The sequence below is a fragment of the Stenella coeruleoalba genome (assembly GCF_951394435.1).
Source record: "Stenella coeruleoalba genome assembly, contig: scaffold_147, whole genome shotgun sequence".
Taxonomy (NCBI): Eukaryota; Metazoa; Chordata; class Mammalia; order Artiodactyla; family Delphinidae; genus Stenella; species Stenella coeruleoalba.
In genome coordinates this window covers 387,003-406,797 of record NW_027646375.1, presented here as the reverse complement: position 1 = coordinate 406,797, position 19,795 = coordinate 387,003, and the positions used below count along the sequence as shown (strand labels likewise).

At 43.9% G+C, this 19,795-nt stretch overlaps 1 long non-coding RNA gene across 9 annotated transcripts in view; it reads left to right on the top strand.

Annotated features, from left to right (window-relative positions):
* The window catches only part of LOC307181145, a 730,603-nt gene that overhangs the window by 429,183 nt on the left and 281,625 nt on the right, over positions 1–19,795 (top strand). For 2 of the 9 annotated variants that reach the window (XR_013826010.1, XR_013826013.1), the window contains exon 4: positions 12,800–12,885. The exons of the other annotated variants lie outside the window; for them this stretch is intronic. This is a non-coding gene — a long non-coding RNA (uncharacterized lncRNA). The remainder of the gene's footprint in view (positions 1–12,799; positions 12,886–19,795) is intronic. 9 annotated transcript variants of the gene reach the window in all.

The following is a 19,795-nucleotide window of genomic DNA, read 5'->3' as shown; positions in this document are numbered from 1 at the left end:
AGGAACTTTGTGCTCATTTCAATCTCTGGTTTTATGCAGCACCCCAACTCACCTTTCCCCTTAAGCAAGCATAAGTTGGTTTTCTAAATTTGAGACCCTGTTCTGTTCTGTAATTCAGTTCCTGTGTAGCCAAGTTTACATTCCGTGTATTACTGATATCTTATGATGTTTCTTTTTCTGTGTGACTTATTTCAGTTAGAATCATCATACCTGAATCCACTCATTGTGCTGCTAAGGGCCTGATGACACAGATTTCATTGCTGAGTGATATTGCTTTGTAACTAAATACCACAACTTCTTTATCCATTTTTCACTTTCTGCAATGTTGAACTTGTACTGTAAACGAGGTTCTTGTAAACAGAGCCGTTCCAAACTTTGGGGTGGCTGTGTCTTTTTGATTTTAATTTCCCTAAGCTATAGGACCATAAGTGGAAGTGCCCTAGGTTCTGTTGCTTTGTTTTTTAGATGTTTCAGGAAACACCATACACTTCTCCCGAGTGGTTGTTGGCAATTTACATCCCGCCCATCAGCATAACAAGGCTCCCAGTTCTCCATGGCCTGTCCTGCCTTTCTGGATTTTACACTTTTTTCAGATGGCCCTTTTGACCGGGGGGAAGTGAGACTTCATTGTAGTGCAGATTTCCTTTGCAAGCTTGCTTGGTTGGCCAAAAAGGGCGTATGCGTTTTTTCCTGAATATATTCAGGAAAAAACGCATACGCCCTTTTTGGCCAAGTGCATCATTGTGGACGTTCTGCCTCTTTTCCTATGCTTTCAATGCAATTCCAGTCTACCTCCTGAAATCGGATTCCTGCAATTCTGCCCCGCTTTCAAGTCCTCTTGGCAGCCTTACTTCAGTCTATTTTTGGACGATAGCTGTCATTTATAACTCTGCAGGTTTGTGAATTACAGTGCCCCTGAGCTCCTTTCTTCAACTCGCTTTCTTTTGAGCTGGCCGCAACACCGCAGGATGGCTTCAGGCCCTAATCTGGTTCCGGTACGGCACGCTGAGCCTTTGGTTATTTCCTCTTCCTGGTGGGAAATGAGAGTTAAATTTGCCCGTCCAGACACCTCCAGCTAGCCTCTCATTGGTTCTCGCTATTCCTGTTCATCTTCCGCAGAAATTGCAAACTGGGCCAAACAGGAGGTTAAAGGGACTGACTCTCCAAGTGGGGAGAGTGTTAGTAAAGCGTCTGGAATGTTGCACCCGAGTACCAGGGGAGGAAAACTGAGACATATTTGAACACGTCTCCCGATCACATGGTTGATCATACTCTGGGTTCCACATGCATGTTTTAGCTGAAGGAAGAATACCTAAAATCTGCGTAGTTGAAACCCGTGGAATGGGTACCATGCAATATGACTTCAAAGGTCTTCATTTGCTCACTGAACCTCTCCAATCCTATCACTGCTGCGTTTATGCCCCTGTACACATGCTTGATTCTCTTTCGGAGACATAGCAATCTATAGGTTTTAAGATACTTACTAGTCAGGTACATTCTTAGGCGTTTAATATGCGGTGTTGAGTCCATTTCGTTGAGCAAGGAGTAGCTCTTGTCTATTCCATATTTGGCTTAAGGAACTTTGTGCTCATTTCAATCTCTGGTTTTATGCAGCACCCCAACTCACCTTTCCCCTTAAGCAAGCATAAGTTGGTTTTCTAAATTTGAGACCCTGTTCTGTTCTGTAATTCAGTTCCTGTGTAGCCAAGTTTACATTCCGTGTATTACTGATATCTTATGATGTTTCTTTTTCTGTGTGACTTATTTCAGTTAGAATCACCATACCCGAATCCACTCATTATGCTGCTACGGGCCTGGTGACATAGATTTCATTGCTGAGTGATATTGCTTTGTACATGAGTACCACAACTTCTTTATCCATTTTTCACTTTCTGTGATATTGAACTTGTACGGTAAACGAGGTTCTTGTAAACAGAGGCGTCCGAAACTTTGGGGTGGCTGTGTCTTTTTGATTTTAATTTCCCTAAGCTATAGGACCATAAGTGGAAGTGCACTAGGCTCTGTTGCTTTGTTTTTTAGATGTTTCAGGAAACACCATACACTTCTCCGGAGTGGCTGTTGGCAATTTACATCCCGCCCATCAGCATAACAAGGCTCCCAGTTCTCCATGTCCTGTCCTGCCTTTCTGGATTTTACACTTTTTTCAGATGGCCCTTTTGACCGGGGGGAAGTGAGACTTCATTGTAGTGCAGATTTCCTTTGCAAGCTTGCTTGGTTGGCCAAAAAGGGCGTATGCGTTTTTTCCTGAATATATTCAGGAAAAAACGCATACGCCCTTTTTGGCCAAGTGCATCATTGTGGACGTTCTGCCTCTTTTCCTATGCTTTCAATGCAATTCCAGTCTACCTCCTGAAATCGGTTTCCTGCAATTCTGCCCCGCTTTCAAGTCCTCTTGGCAGCCTTACTTCAGTCTATTTTTGGACGATAGCTGTCATTTATAACTCTGCAGGTTTGTGAATTACAGTGCCCCTGAGCTCCTTTCTCCAACTCGCTTTCTTTTGAGCTGGCCGCAACACCGCAGGATGGCTTCAGGCCCTAATCTGGTTCCGGTACGGCACGCTGAGCCTTTGGTTATTTCCTCTTCCTGGTGGGAAATGAGAGTTAAATTTGCCCGTCCAGACACCTCCAGCTAGCCTCTCATTGGTTCTCGCTATTCCTGTTCATCTTCCGCAGAAATTGCAAACTGGGCCAAACAGGAGGTTAAAGGGACTGACTCTCCAAGTGGGGAGAGTGTTAGTAAAGCGTCTGGAATGTTGCACCCGAGTACCAGGGGAGGAAAACTGAGACATATTTGAACACGTCTCCCGATCACATGGTTGATCATACTCTGGGTTCCACATGCATGTTTTAGCTGAAGGAAGAATACCTAAAATCTGCGTAGTTGAAACCCGTGGAATGGGTACCATGCAATATGACTTCAAAGGTCTTCATTTGCTCACTGAACCTCTCCAATCCTATCACTGCTGCGTTTATGCCCCTGTACACATGCTTGATTCTCTTTCGGAGACATAGCAATCTATAGGTTTTAAGATACTTACTAGTCAGGTACATTCTTAGGCGTTTAATATGCGGTGTTGAGTCCATTTCGTTGAGCAAGGAGTAGCTCTTGTCTATTCCATATTTGGCTTAAGGAACTTTGTGCTCATTTCAATCTCTGGTTTTATGCACCACCCCAACTCACCTTTCCCCTTAAGCAAGCATAAGTTGGTTTTCTAAATTTGAGACCCTGTTCTGTTCTGTAATTCAGTTCCTGTGTAGCCAAGTTTACATTCCGTGTATTACTGATATCTTATGATGTTTCTTTTTCTGTGTGACTTATTTCAGTTAGAATCATCATACCTGAATCCACTCATTGTGCTGCTAAGGGCCTGATGACACAGATTTCATTGCTGAGTGATATTGCTTTGTAACTAAATACCACAACTTCTTTATCCATTTTTCACTTTCTGTGATATTGAACTAGTACAGTAAGCGAGGTTCTTGTAAACAGAGGCGTCCGAAACTTTGGGGTGGCTGTGTCTTTTTGATTTTAATTTCCCTAAGCTATAGGACCATAAGTGGAAGTGCACTAGGCTCTGTTGCTTTGTTTTTTAGATGTTTCAGGAAACACCATACACTTCTCCGGAGTGGCTGTTGGCAATTTACATCCCGCCCATCAGCATAACAAGGCTCCCAGTTCTCCATGTCCTGTCCTGCCTTTCTGGATTTTACACTTTTTTCAGATGGCCCTTTTGACCGGGGGGAAGTGAGACTTCATTGTAGTGCAGATTTCCTTTGCAAGCTTGCTTGGTTGGCCAAAAAGGGCGTATGCGTTTTTTCCTGAATATATTCAGGAAAAAACGCATACGCCCTTTTTGGCCAAGTGCATCATTGTGGACGTTCTGCCTCTTTTCCTATGCTTTCAATGCAATTCCAGTCTACCTCCTGAAATCGGTTTCCTGCAATTCTGCCCCGCTTTCAAGTCCTCTTGGCAGCCTTACTTCAGTCTATTTTTGGACGATAGCTGTCATTTATAACTCTGCAGGTTTGTGAATTACAGTGCCCCTGAGCTCCTTTCTCCAACTCGCTTTCTTTTGAGCTGGCCGCAACACCGCAGGATGGCTTCAGGCCCTAATCTGGTTCCGGTACGGCACGCTGAGCCTTTGGTTATTTCCTCTTCCTGGTGGGAAATGAGAGTTAAATTTGCCCGTCCAGACACCTCCAGCTAGCCTCTCATTGGTTCTCGCTATTCCTGTTCATCTTCCGCAGAAATTGCAAACTGGGCCAAACAGGAGGTTAAAGGGACTGACTCTCCAAGTGGGGAGAGTGTTAGTAAAGCGTCTGGAATGTTGCACCCGAGTACCAGGGGAGGAAAACTGAGACATATTTGAACACGTCTCCCGATCACATGGTTGATCATACTCTGGGTTCCACATGCATGTTTTAGCTGAAGGAAGAATACCTAAAATCTGCGTAGTTGAAACCCGTGGAATGGGTACCATGCAATATGACTTCAAAGGTCTTCATTTGCTCACTGAACCTCTCCAATCCTATCACTGCTGCGTTTATGCCCCTGTACACATGCTTGATTCTCTTTCGGAGACATAGCAATCTATAGGTTTTAAGATACTTACTAGTCAGGTACATTCTTAGGCGTTTAATATGCGGTGTTGAGTCCATTTCGTTGAGCAAGGAGTAGCTCTTGTCTATTCCATATTTGGCTTAAGGAACTTTGTGCTCATTTCAATCTCTGGTTTTATGCAGCACCCCAACTCACCTTTCCCCTTAAGCAAGCATAAGTTGGTTTTCTAAATTTGAGACCCTGTTCTGTTCTGTAATTCAGTTCCTGTGTAGCCAAGTTTACATTCCGTGTATTACTGATATCTTATGATGTTTCTTTTTCTGTGTGACTTATTTCAGTTAGAATCATCATACCTGAATCCACTCATTGTGCTGCTAAGGGCCTGATGACACAGATTTCATTGCTGAGTGATATTGCTTTCTAACTAAATACCACAACTTCTTTATCCATTTTTCACTTTCTGCAATGTTGAACTTGTACTGTAAACGAGGTTCTTGTAAACAGAGCCGTTCCAAACTTTGGGGTGGCTGTGTCTTTTTGATTTTAATTTCCCTAAGCTATAGGACCATAAGTGGAAGTGCCCTAGGTTCTGTTGCTTTGTTTTTTAGATGTTTCAGGAAACACCATACACTTGTCCCGAGTGGTTGTTGGCAATTTACATCCCGCCCATCAGCATAACAAGGCTCCCAGTTCTCCATGGCCTGTCCTGCCTTTCTGGATTTTACACTTTTTTCAGATGGCCCTTTTGACCGGGGGGAAGTGAGACTTCATTGTAGTGCAGATTTCCTTTGCAAGCTTGCTTGGTTGGCCAAAAAGGGCGTATGCGTTTTTTCCTGAATATATTCAGGAAAAAACGCATACGCCCTTTTTGGCCAAGTGCATCATTGTGGACGTTCTGCCTCTTTTCCTATGCTTTCAATGCAATTCCAGTCTACCTCCTGAAATCGGATTCCTGCAATTCTGCCCCGCTTTCAAGTCCTCTTGGCAGCCTTACTTCAGTCTATTTTTGGACGATAGCTGTCATTTATAACTCTGCAGGTTTGTGAATTACAGTGCCCCTGAGCTCCTTTCTTCAACTCGCTTTCTTTTGAGCTGGCCGCAACACCGCAGGATGGCTTCAGGCCCTAATCTGGTTCCGGTACGGCACGCTGAGCCTTTGGTTATTTCCTCTTCCTGGTGGGAAATGAGAGTTAAATTTGCCCGTCCAGACACCTCCAGCTAGCCTCTCATTGGTTCTCGCTATTCCTGTTCATCTTCCGCAGAAATTGCAAACTGGGCCAAACAGGAGGTTAAAGGGACTGACTCTCCAAGTGGGGAGAGTGTTAGTAAAGCGTCTGGAATGTTGCACCCGAGTACCAGGGGAGGAAAACTGAGACATATTTGAACACGTCTCCCGATCACATGGTTGATCATACTCTGGGTTCCACATGCATGTTTTAGCTGAAGGAAGAATACCTAAAATCTGCGTAGTTGAAACCCGTGGAATGGGTACCATGCAATATGACTTCAAAGGTCTTCATTTGCTCACTGAACCTCTCCAATCCTATCACTGCTGCGTTTATGCCCCTGTACACATGCTTGATTCTCTTTCGGAGACATAGCAATCTATAGGTTTTAAGATACTTACTAGTCAGGTACATTCTTAGGCGTTTAATATGCGGTGTTGAGTCCATTTCGTTGAGCAAGGAGTAGCTCTTGTCTATTCCATATTTGGCTTAAGGAACTTTGTGCTCATTTCAATCTCTGGTTTTATGCACCACCCCAACTCACCTTTCCCCTTAAGCAAGCATAAGTTGGTTTTCTAAATTTGAGACCCTGTTCTGTTCTGTAATTCAGTTCCTGTGTAGCCAAGTTTACATTCCGTGTATTACTGATATCTTATGATGTTTCTTTTTCTGTGTGACTTATTTCAGTTAGAATCACCATACCCGAATCCACTCATTATGCTGCTACGGGCCTGGTGACATAGATTTCATTGCTGAGTGATATTGCTTTGTACATGAGTACCACAACTTCTTTATCCATTTTTCACTTTCTGTGATATTGAACTTGTACGGTAAACGAGGTTCTTGTAAACAGAGGCGTCCGAAACTTTGGGGTGGCTGTGTCTTTTTGATTTTAATTTCCCTAAGCTATAGGACCATAAGTGGAAGTGCACTAGGCTCTGTTGCTTTGTTTTTTAGATGTTTCAGGAAACACCATACACTTCTCCGGAGTGGCTGTTGGCAATTTACATCCCGCCCATCAGCATAACAAGGCTCCCAGTTCTCCATGTCCTGTCCTGCCTTTCTGGATTTTACACTTTTTTCAGATGGCCCTTTTGACCGGGGGGAAGTGAGACTTCATTGTAGTGCAGATTTCCTTTGCAAGCTTGCTTGGTTGGCCAAAAAGGGCGTATGCGTTTTTTCCTGAATATATTCAGGAAAAAACGCATACGCCCTTTTTGGCCAAGTGCATCATTGTGGACGTTCTGCCTCTTTTCCTATGCTTTCAATGCAATTCCAGTCTACCTCCTGAAATTGGTTTCCTGCAATTCTGCCCCGCTTTCAAGTCCTCTTGGCAGCCTTACTTCAGTCTAATTTTGGACGATAGCTGTCATTTATAACTCTGCAGGTTTGTGAATTACAGTGCCCCTGAGCTCTTTTCTTCAACTCGCTTTCTTTTGAGCTGGCCGCAACACCGCAGGATGGCTTCAGGCCCTAATCTGGTTCCGGCACGGCACGCTGAGCCTTTGGTTATTTCCTCTTCCTGGTGGGAAATGAGAGTTAAATTTGCCCGTCCAGACACCTCCAGCTAGCCTCTCATTGGTTCTCGCTATTCCTGTTCATCTTCCGCAGAAATTGCAAACTGGGCCAAACAGGAGGTTAAAGGGACTGACTCTCCAAGTGGGGAGAGTGTTAGTAAAGCGTCTGGAATGTTGCACCCGAGTACCAGGGGAGGAAAACTGAGACATATTTGAACACGTCTCCCGATCACATGGTTGATCATACTCTGGGTTCCACATGCATGTTTTAGCTGAAGGAAGAATACCTAAAATCTGCGTAGTTGAAACCCGTGGAATGGGTACCATGCAATATGACTTCAAAGGTCTTCATTTGCTCACTGAACCTCTCCAATCCTATCACTGCTGCGTTTATGCCCCTGTACACATGCTTGATTCTCTTTCGGAGACATAGCAATCTATAGGTTTTAAGATACTTACTAGTCAGGTACATTCTTAGGCGTTTAATATGCGGTGTTGAGTCCATTTCGTTGAGCAAGGAGTAGCTCTTGTCTATTCCATATTTGGCTTAAGGAACTTTGTGCTCATTTCAATCTCTGGTTTTATGCAGCACCCCAACTCACCTTTCCCCTTAAGCAAGCATAAGATGGTTTTCTAAATTTGAGACCCTGTTCTGTTCTGTAATTCAGTTCCTGTGTAGCCAAGTTTATATTCCGTGTATTACTGATATCTTATGATGTTTCTTTTTCTGTGTGACTTATTTCAGTTAGAATCACCATACCCGAATCCACTCATTATGCTGCTACGGGCCTGGTGACATAGATTTCATTGCTGAGTGATATTGCTTTGTACATGAGTACCACAACTTCTTTATCCATTTTTCACTTTCTGTGATATTGAACTTGTACGGTAAATGAGGTTCTTGTAAACAGAGGCGTCCCAAACTTTGGGGTGGCTGTGTCTTTTTGATTTTAATTTCCCTAAGCTATAGGACCATAAGTGGAAGTGCACTAGGCTCTGTTGCTTTGTTTTTTAGATGTTTCAGGAAACACCATACACTTCTCCGGAGTGGCTGTTGGCAATTTACATCCCGCCCATCAGCATAACAAGGCTCCCAGTTCTCCATGGCCTGTCCTGCCTTTCTGGATTTTACACTTTTTTCAGATGGCCCTTTTGACCGGGGGGAAGTGAGACTTCATTGTAGTGCAGATTTCCTTTGCAAGCTTGCTTGGTTGGCCAAAAAGGGCGTATGCGTTTTTTCCTGAATATATTCAGGAAAAAACGCATACGCCCTTTTTGGCCAAGTGCATCATTGTGGACGTTCTGCCTCTTTTCCTATGCTTTCAATGCAATTCCAGTCTACCTCCTGAAATCGGTTTCCTGCAATTCTGCCCCGCTTTCAAGTCCTCTTGGCAGCCTTACTTCAGTCTATTTTTGGACGATAGCTGTCATTTATAACTCTGCAGGTTTGTGAATTACAGTGCCCCTGAGCTCCTTTCTTCAACTCGCTTTCTTTTGAGCTGGCCGCAACACCGCAGGATGGCTTCAGGCCCTAATCTGGTTCCGGTACGGCATGCTGAGCCTTTGGTTATTTCCTCTTCCTGGTGGGAAATGAGAGTTAAATTTGCCCGTCCAGACACCTCCAGCTAGCCTCTCATTGGTTCTCGCTATTCCTGTTCATCTTCCGCAGAAATTGCAAACTGGGCCAAACAGGAGGTTAAAGGGACTGACTCTCCAAGTGGGGAGAGTGTTAGTAAAGCGTCTGGAATGTTGCACCCGAGTACCAGGGGAGGAAAACTGAGACATATTTGAACACGTCTCCCGATCACATGGTTGATCATACTCTGGGTTCCACATGCATGTTTTAGCTGAAGGAAGAATACCTAAAATCTGCGTAGTTGAAACCCGTGGAATGGGTACCATGCAATATGACTTCAAAGGTCTTCATTTGCTCACTGAACCTCTCCAATCCTATCACTGCTGCGTTTATGCCCCTGTACACATGCTTGATTCTCTTTCGGAGACATAGCAATCTATAGGTTTTAAGATACTTACTAGTCAGGTACATTCTTAGGCGTTTAATATGCGGTGTTGAGTCCATTTCGTTGAGCAAGGAGTAGCTCTTGTCTATTCCATATTTGGCTTAAGGAACTTTGTGCTCATTTCAATCTCTGGTTTTATGCAGCACCCCAACTCACCTTTCCCCTTAAGCAAGCATAAGTTGGTTTTCTAAATTTGAGACCCTGTTCTGTTCTGTAATTCAGTTCCTGTGTAGCCAAGTTTACATTCCGTGTATTACTGATATCTTATGATGTTTCTTTTTCTGTGTGACTTATTTCAGTTAGAATCATCATACCTGAATCCACTCATTGTGCTGCTAAGGGCCTGATGACACAGATTTCATTGCTGAGTGATATTGCTTTGTAACTAAATACCACAACTTCTTTATCCATTTTTCACTTTCTGTGATATTGAACTAGTACAGTAAGCGAGGTTCTTGTAAACAGAGGCGTCCCAAACTTTGGGGTGGCTGTGTCTTTTTGATTTTAATTTCCCTAAGCTATAGGACCATAAGTGGAAGTGCACTAGGCTCTGTTGCTTTGTTTTTTAGATGTTTCAGGAAACACCATACACTTCTCCGGAGTGGCTGTTGGCAATTTACATCCCGCCCATCAGCATAACAAGGCTCCCAGTTCTCCATGTCCTGTCCTGCCTTTCTGGATTTTACACTTTTTTCAGATGGCCCTTTTGACCGGGGGGAAGTGAGACTTCATTGTAGTGCAGATTTCCTTTGCAAGCTTGCTTGGTTGGCCAAAAAGGGCGTATGCGTTTTTTCCTGAATATATTCAGGAAAAAACGCATACGCCCTTTTTGGCCAAGTGCATCATTGTGGACGTTCTGCCTCTTTTCCTATGCTTTCAATGCAATTCCAGTCTACCTCCTGAAATCGGTTTCCTGCAATTCTGCCCCGCTTTCAAGTCCTCTTGGCAGCCTTACTTCAGTCTATTTTTGGACGATAGCTGTCATTTATAACTCTGCAGGTTTCTGAATTACAGTGCCCCTGAGCTCCTTTCTCCAACTCGCTTTCTTTTGAGCTGGCCGCAACACCGCAGGATGGCTTCAGGCCCTAATCTGGTTCCGGTACGGCACGCTGAGCCTTTGGTTATTTCCTCTTCCTGGTGGGAAATGAGAGTTAAATTTGCCCGTCCAGACACCTCCAGCTAGCCTCTCATTGGTTCTCGCTATTCCTGTTCATCTTCCGCAGAAATTGCAAACTGGGCCAAACAGGAGGTTAAAGGGACTGACTCTCCAAGTGGGGAGAGTGTTAGTAAAGCGTCTGGAATGTTGCACCCGAGTACCAGGGGAGGAAAACTGAGACATATTTGAACACGTCTCCCGATCACATGGTTGATCATACTCTGGGTTCCACATGCATGTTTTAGCTGAAGGAAGAATACCTAAAATCTGCGTAGTTGAAACCCGTGGAATGGGTACCATGCAATATGACTTCAAAGGTCTTCATTTGCTCACTGAAACTCTCCAATCCTATCACTGCTGCGTTTATGCCCCTGTACACATGCTTGATTCTCTTTCGGAGACATAGCAATCTATAGGTTTTAAGATACTTACTAGTCAGGTACATTCTTAGGCGTTTAATATGCGGTGTTGAGTCCATTTCGTTGAGCAAGGAGTAGCTCTTGTCTATTCCATATTTGGCTTAAGGAACTTTGTGCTCATTTCAATCTCTAGTTTTATGCAGCACCCCAACTCACCTTTCCCCTTAAGCAAGCATAAGTTGGTTTTCTAAATTTGAGACCCTGTTCTGTTCTGTAATTCAGTTCCTGTGTAGCCAAGTTTACATTCCGTGTATTACTGATATCTTATGATGTTTCTTTTTCTGTGTGACTTATTTCAGTTAGAATCATCATACCTGAATCCACTCATTGTGCTGCTAAGGGCCTGATGACACAGATTTCATTGCTGAGTGATATTGCTTTGTAACTAAATACCACAACTTCTTTATCCATTTTTCACTTTCTGCAATGTTGAACTTGTACTGTAAACGAGGTTCTTGTAAACAGAACCGTTCGAAACTTTGGGGTGGCTGTGTCTTTTTGATTTTAAATTCCCTAAGCTATAGGATCATAAGTGGCAGTGCCCTAGACTCTGTTGCTTTGTTTTTTAGATGTTTCAGGAAACACCATACACTTCTCCCGAGTGTTTGTTGGCAATTTATATCCCGCCCTTCAGCATAACAAGGCTCCCAGTTCTCCATGGCCTGTCCTGCCTTTCTGGATTTTACACTTTTTTCAGATGGCCCTTTTGACCGGGGGGAAGTGAGACTTCATTGTAGTGCAGATTTCCTTTGCAAGCTTGCTTGGTTGGCCAAAAAGCGCGTATGCGTTTTATCCTGAATATATTCAGGAAAAAACGCATACGCCCTTTTTGGCCAAGTGCATCATTGTGGACGTTCTGCCTCTTTTCCTATGCTTTCAATGCAATTCCAGTCTACCTCCTGAAATCGGTTTCCTGCAATTCTGCCCCGCTTTCAAGTCCTCTTGGCAGCCTTACTTCAGTCTATTTTTGGACGATAGGTGTCATTTATAACTCTGCAGGTTTGTGAATTACAGTGCCCCTGAGCTCCTTTCTTCAACTCGGTTTCTTTTGAGCTGGCCGCAACACCGCAGGATGGCTTCAGGCCCTAATCTGGTTCCGGCACGGCACACTGAGCCTTTGGTTATTTCCTCTTCCTGGTGGGAAATGAGAGTTAAATTTGCCCGTCCAGACACCTCCAGCTAGCCTCTCATTGGTTCTCGCTATTCTTGTTCATCTTCCGCAGAAATTGCAAACTGGGCCAAACAGGAGGTTAAAGGCGCTCACTTTCCAAGTGGGGAGAGTGTTAGTAAAGCGTCTGGAATGTTGCACCCGAGTACCAGGGGAGGAAAACTGAGACATATTTGAACACGTCTCCCGTTCACATGGTTGATCATACTTGGGTTCCACATGCATGTTTTAGCTGAAGGAAGAATACCTAAAACCTGGGTAGTTGAAACCCGTGGAATGGGTACCATGCAATATGACTTCAAAGGGTCTTCATTTGCTCACCGAACCTCTCCAATCCTATCACTGCTTCGTTTATGTCCCTGTCCACATGCTTGATTCTCTTTCGGAGACATAGCAATCCATAGGTTTTAAGATACTTACTAGTCAGGTACATTCTTAGGCGTTTAATATGCGGTGTTGAGTCGATTTCGTTGAGCAAGGAGTAGCTCTTGTCTATTCCATATTTGGCTGAAGGAACTTTATCTGTGCTCATTTCAATCTCTGGTTTTATGCAGCACCCCAACTCACCTTTACCCTTAAGCAAGCATAAGTTGGTTTTCTAAATTTGAGACCCTGTTCTGTTCTGTAATTCAGTTCCTGTGTACCGAAGTTTCCATTCCGTGTATTACTGATATCTTATGATGTTTCTTTTTCTGTGTGACTTATTTCAGTTAGAATCATCGTACCTGAATCCACTCATTGTGCTGCTAAGGGCCTGATGACATAGATTTCATTGCTGAGTGATATTGCTTTTTAAGTGAATACCACAACTTCTTTATCCATTTTTCACTTTCTGCGATGTTGAACTTGTACTTTAAACGAGGTTCTTGTAAACAGAGCCGTTCCAAACTTTGGGGTGGCTGTGTCTTTTTGATTTTAATTTCCCTAAGCTATAGGACCATAAGTGGAAGTGCCCTAGGCTCTGTTGCTTTGTTTTTTAGATGTTTCAGGAAACACCATACACTTCTCCCAAGTGGTTGTTGGCAATTTACATCCCGCCCATCAGCATAACAAGGCTCCCAGTTCTCCATGGCCTGTCCTGCCTTTCTGGATTTTACACTTTTTTCAGATGGCCCTTTTGACCGGGGGGAAGTGAGACTTCATTGTAGTGCAGATTTCCTTTGCAAGCTTGCTTGGTTGGCCAAAAAGGGCGTATGCGTTTTTTCCTGAATATATTCAGGAAAAAACGCATACGCCCTTTTTGGCCAAGTGCATCATTGTGGACGTTCTGCCTCTTTTCCTATGCTTTCAATGCAATTCCAGTCTACCTCCTGAAATCGGTTTCCTGCAATTCTGCCCCGCTTTCAAGTCCTCTTGGCAGCCTTACTTCAGTCTATTTTTGGACGATAGCTGTCATTTATAACTCTGCAGGTTTGTGAATTACAGTGCCCCTGAGCTCCTTTCTTCAACTCGGTTTCTTTTGAGCTGGCCGCAACACCGCAGGATGGCTTCAGGCCCTAATCTGGTTCCGGTACGGCACACTGAGCCTTTGGTTATTTCCTCTTCCTGGTGGGAAATGAGAGTTAAATTTGCCCGTCCAGACACCTCCAGCTAGCCTCTCATTGGATCCCGCTATTCCTGTTCATCTTCCGCAGAAATTGCAAACTGGGCCAAACAGGAGGTTAAAGACACTGACTCTCCAAGTCGGGAGAGTGTTAGTAAAGCGTCTGGAATGTTGCACCCGAGTACCAGGGTACGAAAACTGAGACATATTTGAACACGTCTCCCGATCACATGGTTGATCATACTCTGGGTTCCACATGCATGTTTTAGCTGAAGGAAGAATACCTAAAACCTGGGTAGTTGAAACCCGTGGAATGGGTACCATGCAATATGACTTCAAAGGGTCTTCATTTGCTCACCGAACCTCTCCAATCCTATCACTGCTGCGTTTATGCCCCTGTACACATGCTTGATTCTCTTTCGGAGACATAGCAATCCATAGGTTTTAAGATACTTACTAGTCAGGTACATTCTTAGGCGTTTAATATGGGGTGTTGAGTCCATTTCGTTGAGCAAGGAGTAGCTCTTGTCTATTCCATATTTGGCTTAAGGAACTTTATCTGTGCTCATTTCAATCTCTGGTTTTATGCAGCACCCCAACTCACCTTTACCCTTAAGCAAGCATAAGTTGGTTTTCTAAATTTGAGACCCTGTCCTGTTCTGTAATTCAGTTCCTGTGTAGCCAAGTTTACATTCCGTGTATTACTGATATCTTATGATGTTTCTTTTTCTGTGTGACTTATTTCAGTTAGAATCATCATACCTGAATCCACTCATTGTGCTGCTAAGGGCCTGATGACACAGATTTCATTGCTGAGTGATATTGCTTTGTAAGTAAATACCACAACTTCTTTATCCATTTTTCACTTTCTGCGATGTTGAACTTGTACTGTAAACGAGGTTCTTGTAAACAGAGCCGTTCCAAACTTTGGGGTGGCTGTGTCTTTTTGATTTTAATTTCCCTAAGCTATAGGACCATAAGTGGAAGTGCCCTAGGTTCTGTTGCTTTGTTTTTTAGATGTTTCAGGAAACACCATACACTTCTCCCGAGTGGTAGTTGGCAATTTACATCCCGCCCATCAGCATAACAAGGCTCCCAGTTCTCCATGGCCTGTCCTGCCTTTCTGGATTTTACACTTTTTTCAGATGGCCCTTTTGACCGGGGGTGGGGGGGAAGTGAGACTTCATTGTAGTGCAGATTTCCTTTGCAAGCTTGCTTGGTTGGCCAAAAAGGGCATATGCTTTTTTTCCTGAATATATTCAGGAAAAAACGCATACGCCCTTTTTGGCCAAGTGCATCATTGTGGACGTTCTGCCTCTTTTCCTATGCTTTCAATGCAATTCCAGTCTACCTCCTGAAATCGGATTCCTGCAATTCTGCCCCGCTTTCAAGTCCTCTTGGCAGCCTTACTTCAGTCTATTTTTGGACGATAGCTGTCATTTATAACTCTGCAGGTTTGTGAATTACAGTGCCCCTGAGCTCCTTTCTTCAACTCGCTTTCTTTTGAGCTGGCCGCAACACCGCAGGATGGCTTCAGGCCCTAATCTGGTTCCGGTACGGCACACTGAGCCTTTGGTTATTTCCTCTTCCTGGTGGGAAATGAGAGTTAAATTTGCCCGTCCAGACACCTCCAGCTAGCCTCTCATTGGTTCTCGCTATTCCTGTTCATCTTCCGCAGAAATTGCAAACTGGGCCAAACAGGAGGTTAAAGGGACTGACTCTCCAAGTGGGGAGAGTGTTAGTAAAGCGTCTGGAATGTTGCACCCGAGTACCAGGGGAGGAAAACTGAGACATATTTGAACACGTCTCCCGATCACATGGTTGATCATACTCTGGGTTCCACATGCATGTTTTAGCTGAAGGAAGAATACCTAAAACCTGGGTAGTTGAAACCCGTGGAATGGGTACCATGCAATATGACTTCAAAGGGTCTTCATTTGCTCTCCGAACCTCTCCAATCCTATCACTGCTGCGTTTATGCCCCTGTACACATGCTTGATTCTCTTTCGGAGACATAGCAATCCATAGGTTTTAAGATACTTACTAGTCAGGTACATTCTTAGGCGTTTAATATGGGGTGTTGAGTCCATTTCGTTGAGCAAGGAGTAGCTCTTGTCTATTCCATATTTGGCTTAAGGAACTTTATCTGTGCTCATTTCAATCTCTGGTTTTATGCAGCACCCCAACTCACCTTTACCCTTAAGCAAGAATAAGTTGGTTTTCTAAATTTGAGACCCTGTTCTGTTCTGTAATTCAGTTCCTGTGTAGCCAAGTTTACATTCCGTGTATTACTGACATCTTATGATGTTTCTTTTTCTGTGTGACTTATTTCAGTTAGAATCATCATACCTGAATCCACTCATTGTGCTGCTAAGGGCCTGATGACACAGATTTCATTGCTGTGTGATATTGCTTTGTAAGTAAATACCACAACTTCTTTATCCATTTTTCACTTTCTGCGATGTTGAACTTGTACTGTAAACGAGGTTCTTGTAAACAGAGCCGTTCCAAACTTTGGGGTGGCTGTGTCTTTTTGATTTTAAATTCCCTAAGCTATAGGACCATAAGTGGAAGTGCCCTAGGCTCTGTTGCTTTGTTTTTTAGATGTTTCAGGAAACACCATACACTTCTCCCGAGTGGTTATTGGCAATTTACATCCCGCCCTTCAGCATAACAAGGCTCCCAGTTCTCCATGGCCTGTCCTGCCTTTCTGGATTTTACACTTTTTTCAGATGGCCCTTTTGACCGGGGGGAAGTGAGACTTCATTGTAGTGCAGATTTCCTTTGCAAGCTTGCTTGGTTGGCCAAAAAGGGCGTATGCGTTTTTTCCTGAATATATTCAGGAAAAAACGCATACGCCCTTTTTGGCCAAGTGCATCATTGTGGACGTTCTGCCTCTTTTCCTATGCTTTCAATGCAATTCCAGTCTACCTCCTGAAATGGTTTCCTGCAATTCTGCCCCGCTTTCAAGTCCTCTTGGCAGCCTTACTTCAGTCTATTTTTGGACGATAGCTGTCATTTATAACTCTGCAGGTTTGTGAATTACAGTGCCCCTGAGCTCCTTTCTTCAACTCGCTTTCTTTTGAGCTGGCCGCAACACCGCAGGATGGCTTCAGGCCCTAATCTGGTTCCGGCACGGCACGCTGAGCCTTTGGTTATTTCCTCTTCCTGGTGGGAAATGAGAGTTAAATTTGCCCGTCCAGACACCTCCAGCTAGCCTCTCATTGGTTCTCGCTATTCCTGTTCATCTTCTGCAGAAATTGCAAACTGGGCCAAACAGGAGGTTAAAGGCGCTGACTCTCCAAGTGGGGAGAGTGTTAGTAAAGCATCTGGAATGTTGCACCCGAGTACCAGGGGAGGAAAACTGAGACATATTTGAACACGTCTCCCGTTCACATGGTTGATCATACTTGGGTTCCACATGCATGTTTTAGCTGAAGGAAGAATACCTTAAACCTGGAGAGTTGAGACCCGTGTAATGGGTACCATGCAATATGACTTCAAAGGGTCTTCATTTGCTCACCGAACCTCTCCAATCCTATCACTGCTGCGTTTATGCCCCTGTACACACGCTTGATTCTCTTTCGGAGACATAGCAATCCATAGGTTTTAAGATACTTACTAGTCAGGTACATTCTTAGGCGTTTAATATGCGGTGTTGAGTCCACTTCGTTTAGCAAGGAGTAGCTCTTGTCTATTCCATATTTGGCTTAAGGAACTTTATCTGTGCTCATTTCAATCTCTGGTTTTATGCAGCACCCCAACTCACCTTTCCCCTTAAGCAAGCATAAGTTGGTTTTCTAAATTTGAGACCCTGTTCTGTTCTGTAATTCAGTTCCTGTGTAGCCAAGTTTACATTCCGTGTATTACTGATATCTTATGATGTTTCTTTTTCTGTGTGACTTATTTCAGTTAGAATCATCATACCTGAATCCACTCATTGTGCTGCTAAGGGCCTGATGACACAGATTTCATTGCTGTGTGATATTGCTTTGTAAGTAAATACCACAACTTCTTTATCCATTTTTCACTTTCTGCGATGTTGAACTTGTACTGTAAACGAGGTTCTTGTAAACAGAGCCGTTCCAAACTTTGGGGTGGCTGTGTCTTTTTGATTTTAATTTCCCTAAGCTATAGGACCATAAGTGGAAGTGCCCTAGGTTCTGTTGCTTTGTTTTTTAGATGTTTCAGGAAACACCATACACTTCTCCCAAGTGGTTGTTGGCAATTTACATCCCGCCCATCAGCATAACAAGGCTCCCAGTTCTCCATGGCCTGTCCTGCCTTTCTGGATTTTACACTTTTTTCAGAGGGCCCTTTTGACCGGGGGTAAGTGAGACTTCATTGTAGTGCAGATTTCCTTTGCAAGCTTGCTTGGTTGGCCAAAAAGGGCGTATGCGTTTTTTCCTGAATATATTCAGGAAAAAACGCATACGCCCTTTTCGGCCAAGTGCATCATTGTGGACGTTCGGCCTCTTTTCCTATGCTTTCAATGCAATTCCAGTCTACCTCCTGAAATCGGTTTCCTGCAATTCTGCCCCGCTTTCAAGTCCTCTTGGCAGCCTTACTTCAGTCTATTTTTGGACGATAGCTGTCATTTATAACTCTGCAGGTTTGTGAATTACAGTGCCCCTGAGCTCCTTTCTTCAACTCGCTTTCTTGTGAGCTGGCCGCAACACCGCAGGATGGCTTCAGGCCCTAATCTGGTTCCGGCACGGCACGCTGAGCCTTTGGTTATTTCCTCTTCCTGGTGGGAAATGAGAGTTAAATTTGCCCGTCCAGACACCTCCAGCTAGCCTCTCATTGGTTCTCGCTATTCCTGTTCATCTTCCGCAGAAATTGCAAACTGGGCCAAACAGGAGGTTAAAGGGACTGACTCTCCAAGTGGGGAGAGTGTTAGTAAAGCGTCTGGAATGTTGCACCCGAGTACCAGGGGAGGAAAACTGAGACATATTTGAACACGTCTCCCGTTCACATGGTTGATCATACTTGGGTTCCACATGCATGTTTTAGCTGAAGGAAGAATACCTAAAACCTGGGTAGTTGAAACCCGTGGAATGGGTACCATGCAATATGAATTCAAAGGGTCTTCATTTGCTCACCAAACCTCTCCAATCCTATCACTGCTGCGTTTATGCCCCTGTACACATGCTTGATTCTCTTTCGGAGACATAGCAATCCATAGGTTTTAAGATACTTACTAGTCAGGTACATTCTTAGGCGTTTAATATGCGGTGTTGAGTCCATTTCGTTGAGCAAGGAGTAGCTCTTGTCTATTCCATATTTGGCTTAAGGAACTTTATCTGTGCTCATTTCAATCTCTGGTTTTATGCAGCACCCCAACTCACCTTTCCCCTTAAGCAAGCATAAGTCGGTTTTCGAAATTTGAGACCCTGTTCTGTTCTGTAATTCAGTTCCTGTGTAGCCAAGTTTACATTCCGTGTATTACTGATATCTTATGATGTTTCTTTTTCTGTGTGACTTATTTCAGTTAGAATCATCATACCTGAATCCACTCATTGTGCTGCTAAGGGCCTGATGACACAGATTTCATTGCTGAGTGATATTGCTTTGTAAGTAAATACCACAACTTCTTTATCCATTTTTCACTTTCTGCGATGTTGAACTTGTACTGTAAACGAGGTTCTTGTAAACAGAGGCGTCCCAAACTTTGGGGTGGCTGTGTCTTTTTGATTTTAATTTCCCTAATCTATAGGACCATAAGTGGAAGTGCCCTAGGCTCTGTTGCTTTGTTTTTTAGATGTTTCAGGAAACACCATACACTTCTCCCCAGTGTCTGTTGGCAATTTACATCCCGCCCATCAGCATAACAAGGCTCCCAGTTCTCCATGGCCTGTCCTGCCTTTCTGGATTTTACACTTTTTTCAGATGGCCCTTTTGACCGGGGGGAAGTGAGACTTCATTGTAGTGCAGATTTCCTTTGCAAGCTTGCTTGGTTGGCCAAAAAGGGCGTATGCGTTTTTTCCTGAATATATTCAGGAAAAAACGCATACGCCCTTTATGGCCAAGTGCATCATTGTGGACGTTCTGCCTCTTTTCCTATGCTTTCAATGCAATTCCAGTCTACCTCCTGAAATCAGATTCCTGCAATTCTGCCCCGCTTTCAAGTCCTCTTGGCAGCCTTACTTCAGTCTATTTTTGG